This window comes from Tympanuchus pallidicinctus, unplaced genomic scaffold (genome assembly GCF_026119805.1).
Source record: "Tympanuchus pallidicinctus isolate F22 unplaced genomic scaffold, pur_lepc_1.0 scaffold5, whole genome shotgun sequence".
Classification (NCBI taxonomy): domain Eukaryota; kingdom Metazoa; phylum Chordata; class Aves; order Galliformes; family Phasianidae; genus Tympanuchus; species Tympanuchus pallidicinctus.
In genome coordinates, this window is record NW_026294769.1 from 19,012,852 (window position 1) to 19,027,883 (window position 15,032).

The 15,032-nt window shown below is 36.6% G+C and overlaps 1 protein-coding gene across 1 annotated transcript in view; it reads left to right on the forward strand.

Annotated features, from left to right (window-relative positions):
- RIPOR2 (RHO family interacting cell polarization regulator 2) overlaps positions 1-7,129 on the forward strand; it is a 213,335-nt gene extending 206,206 nt beyond the window's left edge. The window contains exon 15 of the transcript XR_008211423.1: positions 7,120-7,129. The gene's annotated coding sequence lies outside the window, so the exon portion shown is untranslated. The remainder of the gene's footprint in view (positions 1-7,119) is intronic.
- The last annotated feature ends 7,903 nt before the right edge of the window (positions 7,130-15,032 follow it).

The following is a 15,032-nucleotide window of genomic DNA, read 5'->3' on the forward strand; positions in this document are numbered from 1 at the left end:
GTCAGATAAAGCTACAGGACAGTTGTACCATCTGTTTAGCATGATATAAGAATGATTTCCAGAGACTGTGGTTTAGAATGCTTGACCATTCCTATTAAAAGACATTACAGAACCTGTGAGGAAAGTCTGATTAGCCACAGAGCAAGAAAAGATTTTGAAATAGCAATTATGTATTTTCTTCTTTTTGATCAAACTGTTTATTTGCTTTTTTTCTTAGCTTGATTTCACTGACTCACCACAGAGTTTGCATTTCCAGTATTTTAGTTGATTCAGAATGCTAGTAATCAGCTGATGAAACAACTGCATGAAGAGACTGGCAAATTTATTTTATTCACAGATAAATACCTTGTTTAGGACCAAGGAAGAATTCTGCATGAAAAATGAAGCTCAAAATAAAATTACACAGTGAGATATAAAAACACTCATAACTCTGCCTGGATAATCAAAATAATATGGATTTTCTGTTCTGAACCCTATCATCACTCCCAGGAACTATAAATAGTGCAATGAAATGGTTATAAAATGGTTCCTGATACCACTGTTTTTTTTCCAAAATCCCCTTCCTGCCTCAATATCCTCAATCCAGAGGGCTATTCCTTTTTACAAAGGCAGACTAGCAGTGGTGTTTCTAGAAGAGTGTCATTGCCACCCTTTTAACCCTGGATCTGAGTAACCAGATTTTCTGACATGTTTTATGGGAATTAACTACTGTGGGCAACAGAGATGAACTTTCACTACACAGCGGAAAGGCTGCAGATGAATGCTGCCATAGGTCATGGCACGCAAGTAAAAATGTGAGATCACTAAGAACATCTGGATTTAAGAGAGGGTTAGTCAGTGTGAAGCCACTCCTACTCTTAGGGGCCGCAGTTCTTCCTTGTTTTTGTCTTCTCGAGGGGCAACCATGATACGACAGCATCTGAGAATACAACATATTCCTGTGATATTTTAGAGCAACGATTCTCAGCATGCCCAAAAAGCTTCTCAGCAGTAATGCTGGGCTTAGAAACATTAATGTGAAGTCTCATGAAAGCTAAGCCAAAAAACTCAGCACTTGATTTATTCTGTCGTGTTCCCAAATAACTGAAAGCTCATAAAATCCTAAGTTATATATTGCTTTTTCATGGGAAAGCTCTCAAACATACCAGCAGGAAAGAAAGTATTTAGAGTGGGTGGGTTTATTTTATTTTGAAGTGGTTTTTTTTACTTTAGACCTGCAAGAAAAAATGTCGATGGTAAAGTAGAGGTTAACTTCTCTCGTGGTTTCCCACTTTGTCATAGGGGTCCTTTTTTTTTTTTACATACTGCTAGTTCATACAGTAGCTCATAGAGAGTATTTACAAGAAATATTCTTCTGACCTACGTGTGTTTGTGTGAGTGAATCTGATGTAAAATCAAGTACTCTACCCAGTTTAATTAACTGGGAACTATGCTGCTTCCATAACATGCTTCTTACAATTATGCTAGAAATGACCTTATATCTCCAAATTTGGGAGTGTTGAGAGACCAAACTTACAGAAAGTAGGATATATTTGCAGAGTACTGGTATTTTAATTAGTGTAGATTTCTGTGTAATTTGGGGGAAGAAAATTTTAAATCAGGTACTGAATTGCTTTTCAGAAACAATTAATTGACATTTTAGGTGGGAAAAATATTTTTATTAACATTTTTAGGTGGAAAAAATGATTTTTTATTACATGCTTAATTACATTGTTTTGAAAAGACATAGACTAAAAAAAAAATGCTATTGCAGTTATTGTGAATAATATTTCTGTTGAATAAAACCATTCTTTACACCTATTATTGTGAAAATATTTTCTAGTATTTCTAGTATTTCATGTTTGAATATTATCGTCTCCTTGATTCAATTAATATTTAGCAATGATAATGCCAATGACGGTAACATTTTTCAGTTCTTGGTAAGTAAAAGAGGCTTGGTCTGAATTCTTTTACCTTGCAGTATTTTTTCACAGTGACCAATAAAAGACAAAATACTTGCAACAAAATCCCTAACCCCAGCTGAATACACTCCCCACCAGCGTCCTGAAATGTCACCGTGTGATGAATGGTTTCAGAGGGCAATTAGTAATTTTGCACTGGTGCTATGTCATATCGACACTCTGGTGCGAATAACAGACTTCAGCTGAAAAGAATTTGTCTTCAATTAAAGCTTTTTAACAAAAGAAGTTGATTATGGACAAGAAAAATATATTCAGGATGTTAAAAAGAAATATGCCAGGACTAGTATCTGTGAGACTATGGATAGAATGGTAAGGAATTTGTACTGTCGAGTGCTATCCTATTAAAGTTTGGAATTGATCAGTGATGTATGATATAGATCCTTGAGATCTAAGTCTTAGCTTGTGGAAGACATTAATCATACCAAGAAAGCCTTATTTCCACCTGAGGGGATTTTGAAGATAGCTTTGAATGAAATGTCACATGAGAATTTGAAAGTTCAAATAAAAAATATAATGAAGTTATTCAATTAAAATCTCTCTAAATTAGATCCATACAGTTGGATAGTGATAGGACAAGGGAGAATGAGACGTCCCTAATACTCCCTAAGACAAGGGAGATTTAAGTTAGATATCACAAGGAGGTTTTTCACACAGAGGGTGGTGACACACTGGAACAGACTGTCCAAGGTGGCTGTGGATGCCCCATCCCTGGAGACATTCAAGGCCAGGCTGGACATGGCTCAGGGCAGCCTGGTATGGTGGTTGGTGACCATGGACATTGCAGGGGAGTTGGAACTAGATGATCACTGTAGCCTTCCTCAACCCAGGCCATTCTATGGTTCTATGATAAATCTTGATGGCCTGAAAATTTCAGGGAGCTTAATATATATATACTTTTTGTACAAACTGCCTAAAAAATGTGTTAAGGATATAATTTTTAATTTTTTTTTTGATTGACAGATGTTTTATTGACAAATAAATTTTTGATGGAGGAAATCTTTGGTACAACTGCAGTAAGTACTTTTGGATGCTTCCAGTCTCATGAATACCTACTAGAAATTTCAAATAAATTGTAACGGAAGTATATTCCATGGACTATATTTTCTTTTTTCACACAGAGTCCTTATGTTAATTAATAGATGTATAAAAAGATGAAATGCTTCAAAAATGTTTGAAAAACAACTCTATTTCAGTGATTTGAAAGATTTTGCTTATTACTAAGCATACTGAGCAAAATTTGGAACAAAGATGGAAAAGTGAATACAAAATGATACTTAATTAAATTTTAGCTAAAGCCCAAAGAGCAAACTAATGTGAAGACAAAAGACTAAAACAGAATAATAGATAAAAGGGGATAGCACAATCAGGTAATAGAGTGAAATGTTACAATGCATTTTCATACTTAAAAAAGTTTTATTCAAATTACTTTGAATGGAACATATATTGGCCAGCAGCATATTCACAATGTACAATACAGATAAAACATTTTGTTAATTCATTTCAATACTGTGAAAGTTAAATTTCCAAATACTTGCATATTTATAATGTCAGGACATAATCACAGGGCATCTTTGATCTATAGCAAAGCGTACACGAAAGCTTTGTTCTTTCTCAAAAGAATGTGTTTTTTTCAGTATCTTTGTTATAATTAGTTGCAATAATCCAGCCTGCAAAATTATTCATAAAAATCAGAACATTACTGAATCTTATTTCTACCACCAACTCAATTTAATTTAGAATAAGATTAGCTAAGTAGTTAATTAGAAAAATGCCTTACAGGTTTAAGAAAAAGGTATATCTACAAAAGTTATGTACTTGCAAAATAAAACTTAAGGTATCCACTAGTACTTGAGGTAGAGGCACTAGTAATACTATCCTCCTCAGCTAGGATGGCCATCAAGACACACATTTAATTCATCCCAGTTTTCAAAATCTGTGACAATATGTGTGGCCTGGCCATGATATTGGCACTGCTTTACTTTTCTTGCAGTCTTAAGGCACCACCTTCTATACTGTTATTTCCAGCAGAGAAGGCTTTTTCCTGCAGTCCATTATTTCATTTAATCTTCTGAAGGCTTTTTTTCTAGAAACTTGTCACCCTGTTTTCCAAACTTGAATTTCTTTGGGGATTTTATTTCTGCGTGAATAATACTGGCAGTCTGCACCCGCCGTTCATATTGTTTATCTTTGTCTTCTGCTGTTCTCTAGTTCACCACTAGTTTAATGTAGTACTAATAATGTAAGGCTTAAAGGCTTCAAAAAGAAACCACAATATTATTATGCTGTGTATATACAGAGGCAGAGACAGCTCCCATGCTAGATAACATGCATCTCTTGAGTGAGACAAAGCACTTAAGAAACATTTTCATAGGGAAGGGAAAATGTTGTCCACAGTAACAATAAAAAATTAATTTTCAGCAAAGATCTGAAATCTGTTTCTTCTTCATTACATGAATCACCATGTGATCTCATAAATTGGACTGAAATTAAGCATATAAATATATATATATATATATATTTCCCAAAATATGGGGTCAAGCAAATGATAACTAAAGAGATCTCCATGAAACCCAGGAGCTGAAAGATGTTTGTAATTCAAAGTAAAAAGTGCTGTTTGCTGAGTCATTTGCTGATTACAGATCTAACAAGTTGACAGCATTTAATCTAGGGGAAAAACATGTTGAAGAAATGAAGATGCAGTATTTTTCTCCCTTTAAAGGTCAGCTGTCTAAAGTAAGTTTTCCAACCATGTTTTTATGTCTAAATACTCACTTGATTGTAGCATATCAAAACAAAGCTTGTTGCTCTGCAGTGACTTTGAGGTGCTGAACTACTTGTAATACTACAAGAGAAAATTGTCATTCACTTGTAAGTATGTTATATTTAAGAATAAATCTGATGGGATTTTCTCAATTTTCTAATTCATTTTAAATAATTAGGATTGGAAAAAAAATGCACAATGAACTATCCACTGACTGTTAAAATTATCAAGAATTTTACTAAGCAAGATTGACCTTGCTTATCATTTCTGATTTGCTAATAGCATTTTATTTTTTTTCTTTTTTGAGAAGACATACTCTCTTTTCACATATTTCCACACTTGCTTATATTTTTACTGCTTGTTAGAACACAGTGAGTTTGATTATTCATTTTCCCAATAGCATTTTCTAAGTACGTATTCCAGACTTTTCAGAAAAAAAAGTAACAATCACATATAAAATATTGTAGGTAATATATTAGTTATTCCATTCCACAAGCAGAAGCCAGTTAAGGCACACATCTTTTACACAGTCAAGATTCATGATTTCGTTTTTAAGTACTTGTGTAATATGCAAGTAATTAAGGCCTTCTCTAATAACAGTGTTAAAATTCATCTTTGTGTTGCAAAAACACTTTGACCAGCTCCAGCAATACCTATTATTTCTTTTAACATCGGAAAAAAAAACACACAAAAAAAGATATTAAAAAATCCTTTCTGAAATAACTAATAACTGACACAACTAGTCTATATATGTAGATGAGATCAACTTATCAGCAGCTAGTATTTAACAGGAAACAATACCAGTACATTTCATAGTGTTATTGCCCAATATTTTCAGTGTTGCCAATCACCTACCACAGAACAAATGTTGAGATATCACTGTTAATTTGATGCATTAAGGGCTAGTTTCTCAAGCAGAGCCCCTAGGATGTTTAGACATTTACCCAAGACTAATTCTTTGCTCTCCATCCTGACTTCAAGACCAGAAATGCCTTTAGCACGTCTGGTTTGGGAGTCATCAGTCAGGTCTGAAAAAAGTTCTGAGCTGCTCTGGGGAAAAGTCTTTCCACAAAGTTATTGATTTATTTAACTAAAATTGTACAACTTTGTGTATTAAAAAAATCAATATTGTTAAAAACAGCCTGTAAGCTAAATCACAAATACTAGCATGAAAACTGCCCCAGTTCAAATTGTCAGTGTTTGGACTAAACCTTGAATGGATAAAAGAAAAAGCCCTTCCTCAGTACATTTTAAGACGAACACTCTAATGAACCCATTAGGAAGATAAGCCCATGTAGTCATATGTGAACAGGGAAACTTCAAGGTCTCTTGGGTTACTGAATATCATAAAATACAGTCCACATCATTCTTTTCACAGTGTGAGTAGCTGGAATGTTCTTCCATTTTCTTCAAGAGATGATATTAATAAGATACTGAACAAATTAACAGAAACGTGTCAGTTTGGCTGTGAAGAATAAAAAAATTACAAACTCAGTATTCCCGCCTGTGCAGGCAGTCACATACTTTATTACCAGGTTCATGGGCTAGCTTTCGTCAGAAATTCCATTTGCTTACCTAAGCAAACAAGTTTAAAAATTGTAAAGAAGGTCTAGCAGGAAAACAAATTTTAAATAACAACCCTAAAAGAAAGTAAACAAACAAACAACCAAACAAACAACAACTAAAATCGACTAACAGATAAACCAATATCTGAAAACAAATGCCAGGTTTCCAATGATGCTTTTGTGTTTTTGTCATTCAAATACTATTGCAAAGGTCACTCTATTGAAGTTTCATGCCTGAAAAATCTATATGCATTTATTCTTGATAAGTTTTAGAAACGGCTTTCTAGTCATCAAAATTGAGTTATCTTAAGGTCCCATGTAATCTGAGTAGTGCAACAAATCAAACTAACTGGAAATGCATTTTGTATTATTGTAAAATATAATACATAAATAAATAAATAAATAAATAAATACAAACAGCTGATAACAGATTCAAGCCTTTCGAGTGAACGCACCAAAACAAGTCTCTACTTACTAATTATTCACATCAAACATTCTCTTCAGAAGATAAATATTTCAATAAATAAGCAGGAGATGATTGAGATGGTGCTTAAACAGAGGTCTGACAATTCATAGATTTGAGTGAAGCATATAGTGTATAGGATCTTACCTCTGTTCCTTTTTCAGGAAGCTTATTTTTGAGGCCTAATTTCAGCTATACAGTACAAAAGAGGGAACATCATGCATCCTAGATGATAAAACACAGTGATAAAAATAGTTTCCATCTTTTCTAGTGAAGCAGCTCAGACAAAAAACAAATGACAAATTAACAGAGTCTGAAGAAGTTCTTCATGTTCTGAATAGTATTTTTAACTCTGTGAGGAAGAATTAGATAAATGCTACTACTCATCCAGGAAGAGAACACGTAACAGAAAACACTTCAGGGTATTCATTGAGTGTTTTCATCACTTGTGTGATGCTGTAGCCTAGACATTGAACTGCACCACTTGTTGAAACATTGTACCTGCTGCAAGACATTTGTGTGTAGTAGGACTTTCATAAGCCTATTAAACCTTACAGTTTGAAAGATGCTGCGCACACACTTTGAGGAGCACTGAGGAATAGGGCACAATCTAATGAACATGCACATAAAGAGGCTGACTAAATAACATATTGACTGAAACAGCCATGATAATGGAGAAGAGGAAAACTCTGAAAATATTGTCATACTTTTTCATAGGAGTAAATTCATTACTCATTACCATTCATTACTTTGGATGTTAGGTGCCTGCCTTCTGAATAACTCAGGAGAGCCGCAGTTACTTATCTTCAGCAAAACCACCTCTCTTATGTTTTTCTTCTCCCAAAGCAAAACAACAACAAAAACCACAAAACATCTATGGTTGGGAAAGCAAGGTATGGAGAGGAGCTCTTTAGTGCAGCCACAACTTCCAAACTTCATCACTGATGAACCTTAATCTTTTCTAAATAAGCCCGGGAATGTCAAAGATGGGTACCTGAAATCAGCTAGCTTCTAAGATAAACATGTTTAGAGCACACAACTCTTGGAAGAGAAAATGTCCCAGTCAAAGAAGTTTATGTCTGTATAACATAGCTTCAGTATCTTTTGGGATCATCAGTGGCTTTTCAACAAAAGCTGAGTACCTGACAAAGTAGGGTTGTATTCAATAGGGAGGGAAATGTTTCTCTAAAAGTCAGCAAAGAGCAAATAATATCTCTGCACTCCAAACCTGAAGTTTCTACCTTCAGTTATGCAGTGATACCCTACTATATCAGTAGCATTTTTTGTTATACTTTCAAAATGTAGTTTTTTCACAGTCTCAAGATCCATGAGTTTCCAAGGTTCCTATTTTCACTAGTATTAGCATGTGGTGAACTGTCTTCATACTGGTTTTTATCATCTATTTGTATGACTGGAAGAAAAAGGAGTGAAATCCATTCTGCATAACTACATGTGTCTTTGATGTATGTGGTGTTTTACATTACTACTGGAGCAACAGAAGTCTTCTTAAACTGACTTTTTAAATATATAGGAATAAAAAGGGAATAAAGTTTTAATAAAAAGGCATGAATCCCAAAATCTGTATATTTTATTGTTACCATAAAGTATGTCCCAGTGTTTGATCCTATAGATCAAATGCTGCTATACTAATACAGAGATAAATCAAGTACATAGGTAGCTATAGATATATAGATGCAAAAACACAGATTAGGAATATTGTATGGATAATATTTCTAGGAAGGATGAAGAAGAAGCTACCTAGTCAAAACCTATAAAACACTTAGACATATATTACTGAGATTGGCCTTGATTAATTTCTTTTTTTTAAAGGTAAAAAAGATACATTAACTCATAGCTACACTAACCAGAAGTGCTAGACAAATGGAATTTTTCCTGAAGACAGAGGTATCTGGTACAAGTGCTTCTGCAGATTATTGATACTGGACTGTTTTCCTCCTGCGCTGCAGGGAATACAGCCTGGTTTTACAGAGCAGTGAGAAGCTGTTTAACACGTAATGAAGATTCTCCACAGGTTTTGATGAGCATGCTGAAATGGAAACGTACCAGGTTACTCCCCTTAGAATTAAATGAAGTAACTTCCTCTCCACAACTTTTTCTCTTCTCATTTTCTTTTTCCCGTCAAGACTTTGAGTCCAGTAGACTTTTGCCAGAAATCCACAGTTTTTTACATAGGAAAGGAGGAAAAGCAAATTAATTGTGCCAACATAAGCAAAATTCTGTAGTTGTGATGTGGTAGAATCATGGTGTCTCAGGGATAGCATCAGTAGGCAACCATGAAGCATTCCCAGGAGCACTTTAGTAACTGAGCTTCCTAGCCTCTTCCCACTGTTCCAGGTAGGAAAACAGTCATATTTATCATAATTGTTCTGTAACCACTGTCATAATATAATCATTTCATCACTGAGTTTTACCAAGTTCTCATCCAAAAGGGAGACTGTGTGTGCAGCACTAAACTTTAGATAAAATCCAGTACTGAAAAAGTATTCTAGCTCTGGAAAAGAGGCTGACTCCTATTTTACTATAATTTAACTCTAGAGCAGTAACAGGTTGTTGCAATACATAAAGGATATCAAACATCATGTTAACTGTTCACCATTAATATGTACATTAATATCTGCCTCAAATAACCACATCAGCATTCAGTGAAATCCATTTCTATATACAGTGCTTACAACTAAGGTCAGTTCCTAGTCACTCAGATTTAGATTTGAATATAATTCCAAGAAAGAATGAAACTGGAAACCACCACAAGAGCAGTTCTGAAATTCACTGGGGTGGATTTAGAAACTTCAAACTGGTCATGGAGATGAAAAAGAGAGCTGTCTTACAATTTTCCTTCTTAACTTTTTCTTCTTCATATCCAAGATCAGCAGCAAGACCAGGAAAAAATTAAAACTCACACAACCAACCAACAATAAAACAGAGTGCAAATTAAAAAAATAACACTCCAAACTTTATTTTTAGGTTTTATACAACCAGTCTAGGAAATAAAATGTGATATCAGAATGCTCAGAGAGATAGAGACAAACAAGCTTCTTTCCCTGCTAAAGCGCTTTATTATCTAGTTTATGAGGAAATATATTTATAGATGAGGAAATACATACATTAATACCTAAATATATCTACAAATACAACTAAAAATACCCAAGGCGATAATATCCTTGGTCATTAGTGGTGTCAAAGTTTCGTTTCAGACAAGAAAGTACTCCATTAAATTGAGTTTTCCTTTTCAAAATCTGGGCACAGCTGCCCAGAGGAGCTGTGGTGCCCCATCCCTGGAGGCACTCAAGCCAGGTTGGATGGGGCCCTGGGCAGCTGAGCTGTGGGGGGGGCAGCCCTGCCCATGGCACAGGGTTGGAAGTAAGTGATCCTTGAGGTTCCTTTCAACCCATGCCATTCTATGCAGTTTGTGAGGGAAACAATGAAACTGCTCCCAAAGTGAAAGACAGAAACTGAGCTGCATTTGACAGTCTGCCAAATGGAGGAGACGTGATCTGTGCTTCAGTTTGCAACACTTGATATTACTCACAGCCGTGAGTACACATCTCTTCAGTGCCTACTGAGTGCTTCTGCATCAGTCAGATGTAAGCTCCAGGATTCCATTCAGCTCCTCTTGAAGCAGTAAGCACAAGAGGAGTGGGAAAAGGAGAACTTGCTCACGGTTACAGTGAAAAAAATCATGTCTTGCCTCCTTGACAGCTAATTCTGTCTGTCTTGTTGCCACTTATAAATGACAACTCCATCCCCTTTTTGTATTGGGTAGGATGAATGTATGTACAGTTTGATAGACTGACGACTGATGGATTTGTCACCAACCACAAGAGTTTCCTCTTCTACTTCCACCTTCCTCACGATCCTTCACAAAGGCATCCTAGGAAGGCCACTGGCTCTTCAAAAGAGCTAAGGTGCATTAGTTTGCACAAGATTCAAGTAAAAAGTCACTATTGCGGCAAGAGATATCACCTAAATCTCTTGTCTGAGCCTGAGCATGTTTCCATTAGAGTAATCACACAGTATGTAATGCTGTGAAGTGGATTCAACATTGTATATTCTATAACATTTGGTAATGGAATAAACAAAAGTATTACAAAGAACTCCCTTAAAACTATCACTTCTCAGTAGTAAATAGAATTTTTGGATGCACAGGACAATGCAGACAGACAGACAGTAAGATGGGGGAAGAAAGTGGGCAGTGCCAGTGCTGAGAACTCTTTGGTCTATCAAAACACACGGTAGCTTTTTCATGTACCTTGCCAGGAGAGGTAAAATAATTCATATTTAGTAGAGGTGCCTTTTTCACCTAGCATGTTTCTACATACACAACATTGAATCTAACGAATAACATAAAAGATTACTCTGCAGCACTTTATTATCATTATTAAACATGCACTTGCCTCCAGGTCACAGAGATAAACAGCTTCTTCAAGGGAAAAACTCAGAGAATCTGCCAGAGAATCAGTCTCTGCCCTGCACCTCCCTGTCATTCATACAGCCCGTTTCTCATCTCATTTCTGTGGCATGAAGGAAAGTGACAGACTAGCAGCTCCTTATGTCTGGCAGTCCTGCTGCCTGTATTTTTGCCATTTGCAGATCACAAAGGAGCTGATAGCACAAAAGCATTCAGCATAAAACCCGCATATGATCTTAATGGTCTTTCAGTACAAAGACAGCTTGTCAAAACAAGAGATAAAAAGCCTGAAGACTTTGGTGCCATGGAAACGGAACAATTAACAAACGTACTTTTTCTTATTTCAGCCGGAACTGTGCTTGATCCAGTCTTTTCGCAGAAAACTGTTAAAAACCTCTCTGTGACTTAGGTAGCAGTGGAGTGGATGGAAAACACTGCAAAGAAAAGATGTTTGGGAAGTATGGAGCAGCAGGCAATGGCAAATGACTCAGGAAAGGAAGGAACTTGGGGGAAATGTCAAGGCTAGAAAGATTAACAATCTGACACCTCGACATTTTTACATAACAAAGCAACATTTATTATGATTCAGTAGTGTGTAGAAAAGGCAGGGACCCAGGGGAAGATGTGAGGGACCTTAAGCAGCCCATTTTGTAAGGTGTTTTGCAGCAAAGGTCATTGTCTTTTCCTTTGGCACAGTACAACATTTACAAGTGGCTCTTGTTCCACAGACCTGTGACATAACAAGAGGAATACTTCTTCCCACCAATTCTCTTCACTTCAGGACTCACTAACAGTGGCTGCTGGGAGGGCATCTTTAAGCTAAACTAAACCAAAGGCCTCCTGCTTTATTTTCCAGCCCTGGCCATACTCTGTATTATTTAACAAGGAAGAAAGTAATGACCAAGAGCTGTCACAGGCTGCCCAGAGGCTGTGGAGTCTCCTCGGAGATCGCCAGCCACTACTTGGCCATGGGCCTGGGCACTCTGCTCTGGGTGGCCCTGCTGGAGTGGGGCTGTCACCAGATGAGACTGTGAACTTTATCAACCAGTCTGCTCTACTGTGGTACATGTCAAGGTTTTTGCTTCCTTTAATGTTTTACTCTTTCTGTTCCTGGTTGTCTGCTATCTCTAGAAGACTAAAAATTGAACTGATGATTCAGTAGCTAATTAATTGCATGTAACAAATACATGGAAATCACCTTCAACTCTCAAGTCCCTGTTGAAAACAGAGAGGATAGGAACCTATCTGAAGGAATTACTGTATAACTTGCCCAGTATTATTTATCAAACATTCATCTTCTGCCACAATCAAAAATAAGATGCTAGCCTAATGTGGCCTTTTGGGTTCACCAAATCTTCCAGCCTGACATTAGCTGCTGGGACATGAGTCACAGAAGCAGAAACAGCTCCAAATGCATGATCAGGATACTTCATCTGTTCAGCCCCCCAGGGCTGCTCATTCCAACACCTTCTCGGACCACTCTCTCGGAGAAGTATTTCCCTAACATCCAACCTGAATCTCTACTGGCACAATTTGAGGCAACACTATTTCTGATACATGCAAGGATGCCACTGGCTTTCTTGGCTACCTAGACACACCACTGGCTCATGTTCAGCTGAGTGTTGACCAATACCCTCAGGTCTGTTTCTTCTATACAGTCTTCCAGCCATCTACTTCAAGCAGTTAGCGTTGCCTGGGGTTCTTGTGGCCGAAGTGCAGACTCAGTGCTTGCAGGACCCTCAGACTTAGCCAAGCCATATAAGCATCCCATCTGACTATGCTGACTCCATTTTCTAGGACTATCTCATTTGAAACTCATTCTGAGAACTTTGCAATGTATAGTGAATACATGCTCTGCCTGTATATTGACATAGCTCTGTCAGTGTGCAACAACATGCACACTTAACTCCTGCTAAATGCATCTTGAGCAGGGACTTAGCATCAGCAAATTTGCAAGATTAAGTTTCAGATTTATTTTTGATTGTATTCCACAGGAGCCAGTTAAAATCACTGCCTTTACATATGTAATCATGAATGCAACTAGGCAAGATTAATTTATTCTCTTAGATAAGAAATGCAGTTACTTGCAAGTTAATTGCATTTCATTGTCTTGTACTACTAAAATAGCAATGCCATCTGTATTTTTCACAGCCAATCTTCATCAAAAGCACATCTATCATGATCTCGGAATGAAGATGTCTTGTACTTCACGTGTGACTTTTCTCAGTTCCCCTTCCCGACATTTCCTTCCCCGAGCGTCATTCAAGGACTCACTTCCTTCCTTCAAATCCATCTCTGAAAAGTAATCGACTTCCAGGAGTCAGACACATGCTGTCTTATACTACCTGTTAATTTTAAAGAGTCTGTGGTTTACGATTGCAATGACATTTACTCTGGAGGATTTGTGCTCCTGAATACATTTACGTAATTTATTTATTCCCAGTTGCTTTTGAAACCCAGAAAACAGTAAATCTTGATCATTACAATGTATTGGCCTTGAGTGTTTGTTAACTACTTTGAGGATCCCTTTGCTTCTTGCACCACTTTTGCAACTACTGTGCCACTTCAACCATCTCTGAATGCTTAATAATCTCATTTAGCACATCTTCAATAACTTTGGGTAGACAGATAAACAAGAAAATGTATCATAACTCTCTATGTTTAAAATGCATCAATATAGATGTTTATTTAGATGTTTATTATTTATTAACTTCATATCTAACATGCCCCAAGATGCTTATATTATGCTTGAAACATAATATAATGAAATTAAATGAGGATTTTTAAAAGAAGCAAAAAAAATTAAACTAGCTGAACACATGGCCAGCTACAGAAAAGCTTTTCAGAAATGAAATTGCAGTGGATAAAAAAAAACCCTTTCAGATTATGCAAACAAGCAAAATAGCGTGAGAGAGGACTGGGAGGAAAAAAAAAAAGAGAGAGAAAGAAAGAGCCTGTGGAAAAACAGTACAAGGGAAAAGATTGCAGGCTAGAAGTAGACAAGAAGACACTGCACAGCTCCTTTTCTAACTGAAAACATAGGCTTCTAGTTCTATACTTTATAAGTTCAGTACAGTTTGGTCTCAGCACTCTAAGCAGAGACAGACTCCATTTCAGAAGTTAGGCTCTCATTAAAGCTTTAGTGTAAAGTAACTTACTGTTAAGACATAACTTAAAAATTCTACTTATTTCAACTTAATTGTGAAACTCTAAAGGATAAGTGTTGTTTCAGTTTAACATTTTATTAGGCTATAAAAACACAGTTTAAAACATTCCAGTGTAAATTAAATCTTTTATTTCTATTGTAAGATATTGTGGTTTAACATGGCAGCACCTCAGCACCACATAGCCCTTCAGTCACTGTCCCCAAGTCAGAAAAGGGAGTGAAATGGAAAGAAAACAGAACTTGCAGGTTGAGATGAAAAACTATTTATTAAGACAAAAAAGGAAAACAGGAACAACCAAAAAAATTCAATGATAACTATATATCTCCAATATATACCCACAGTGCAATTACTCACCACCTGCCAACCAAAGCCCAGCTAACACTGCAGCTACACGCAAGCTGGCAGCCCATCAGCAGCACTGCATCTCACCACTTGCTGAAAAGTGCCTGACAACCCCTGAGCAGCGGCTGCCTCCACAGTTGAATGGCCTTCTGCATGATGTCATGTGGTATGGAATAACCCTTGGCCTAATTAGTGCCAACTGTCCTGATCCCTGCCCGGTGCCATGAAGACAGTGAGCCTTCTCTATCAAGTGCCCTGGCCAGCTTTAGATGTATTCTGATCACTCAGCAATAATCAAAATATGGATGTGTTATCAACATTTTTTCAGCTGAAATCAGGACAAT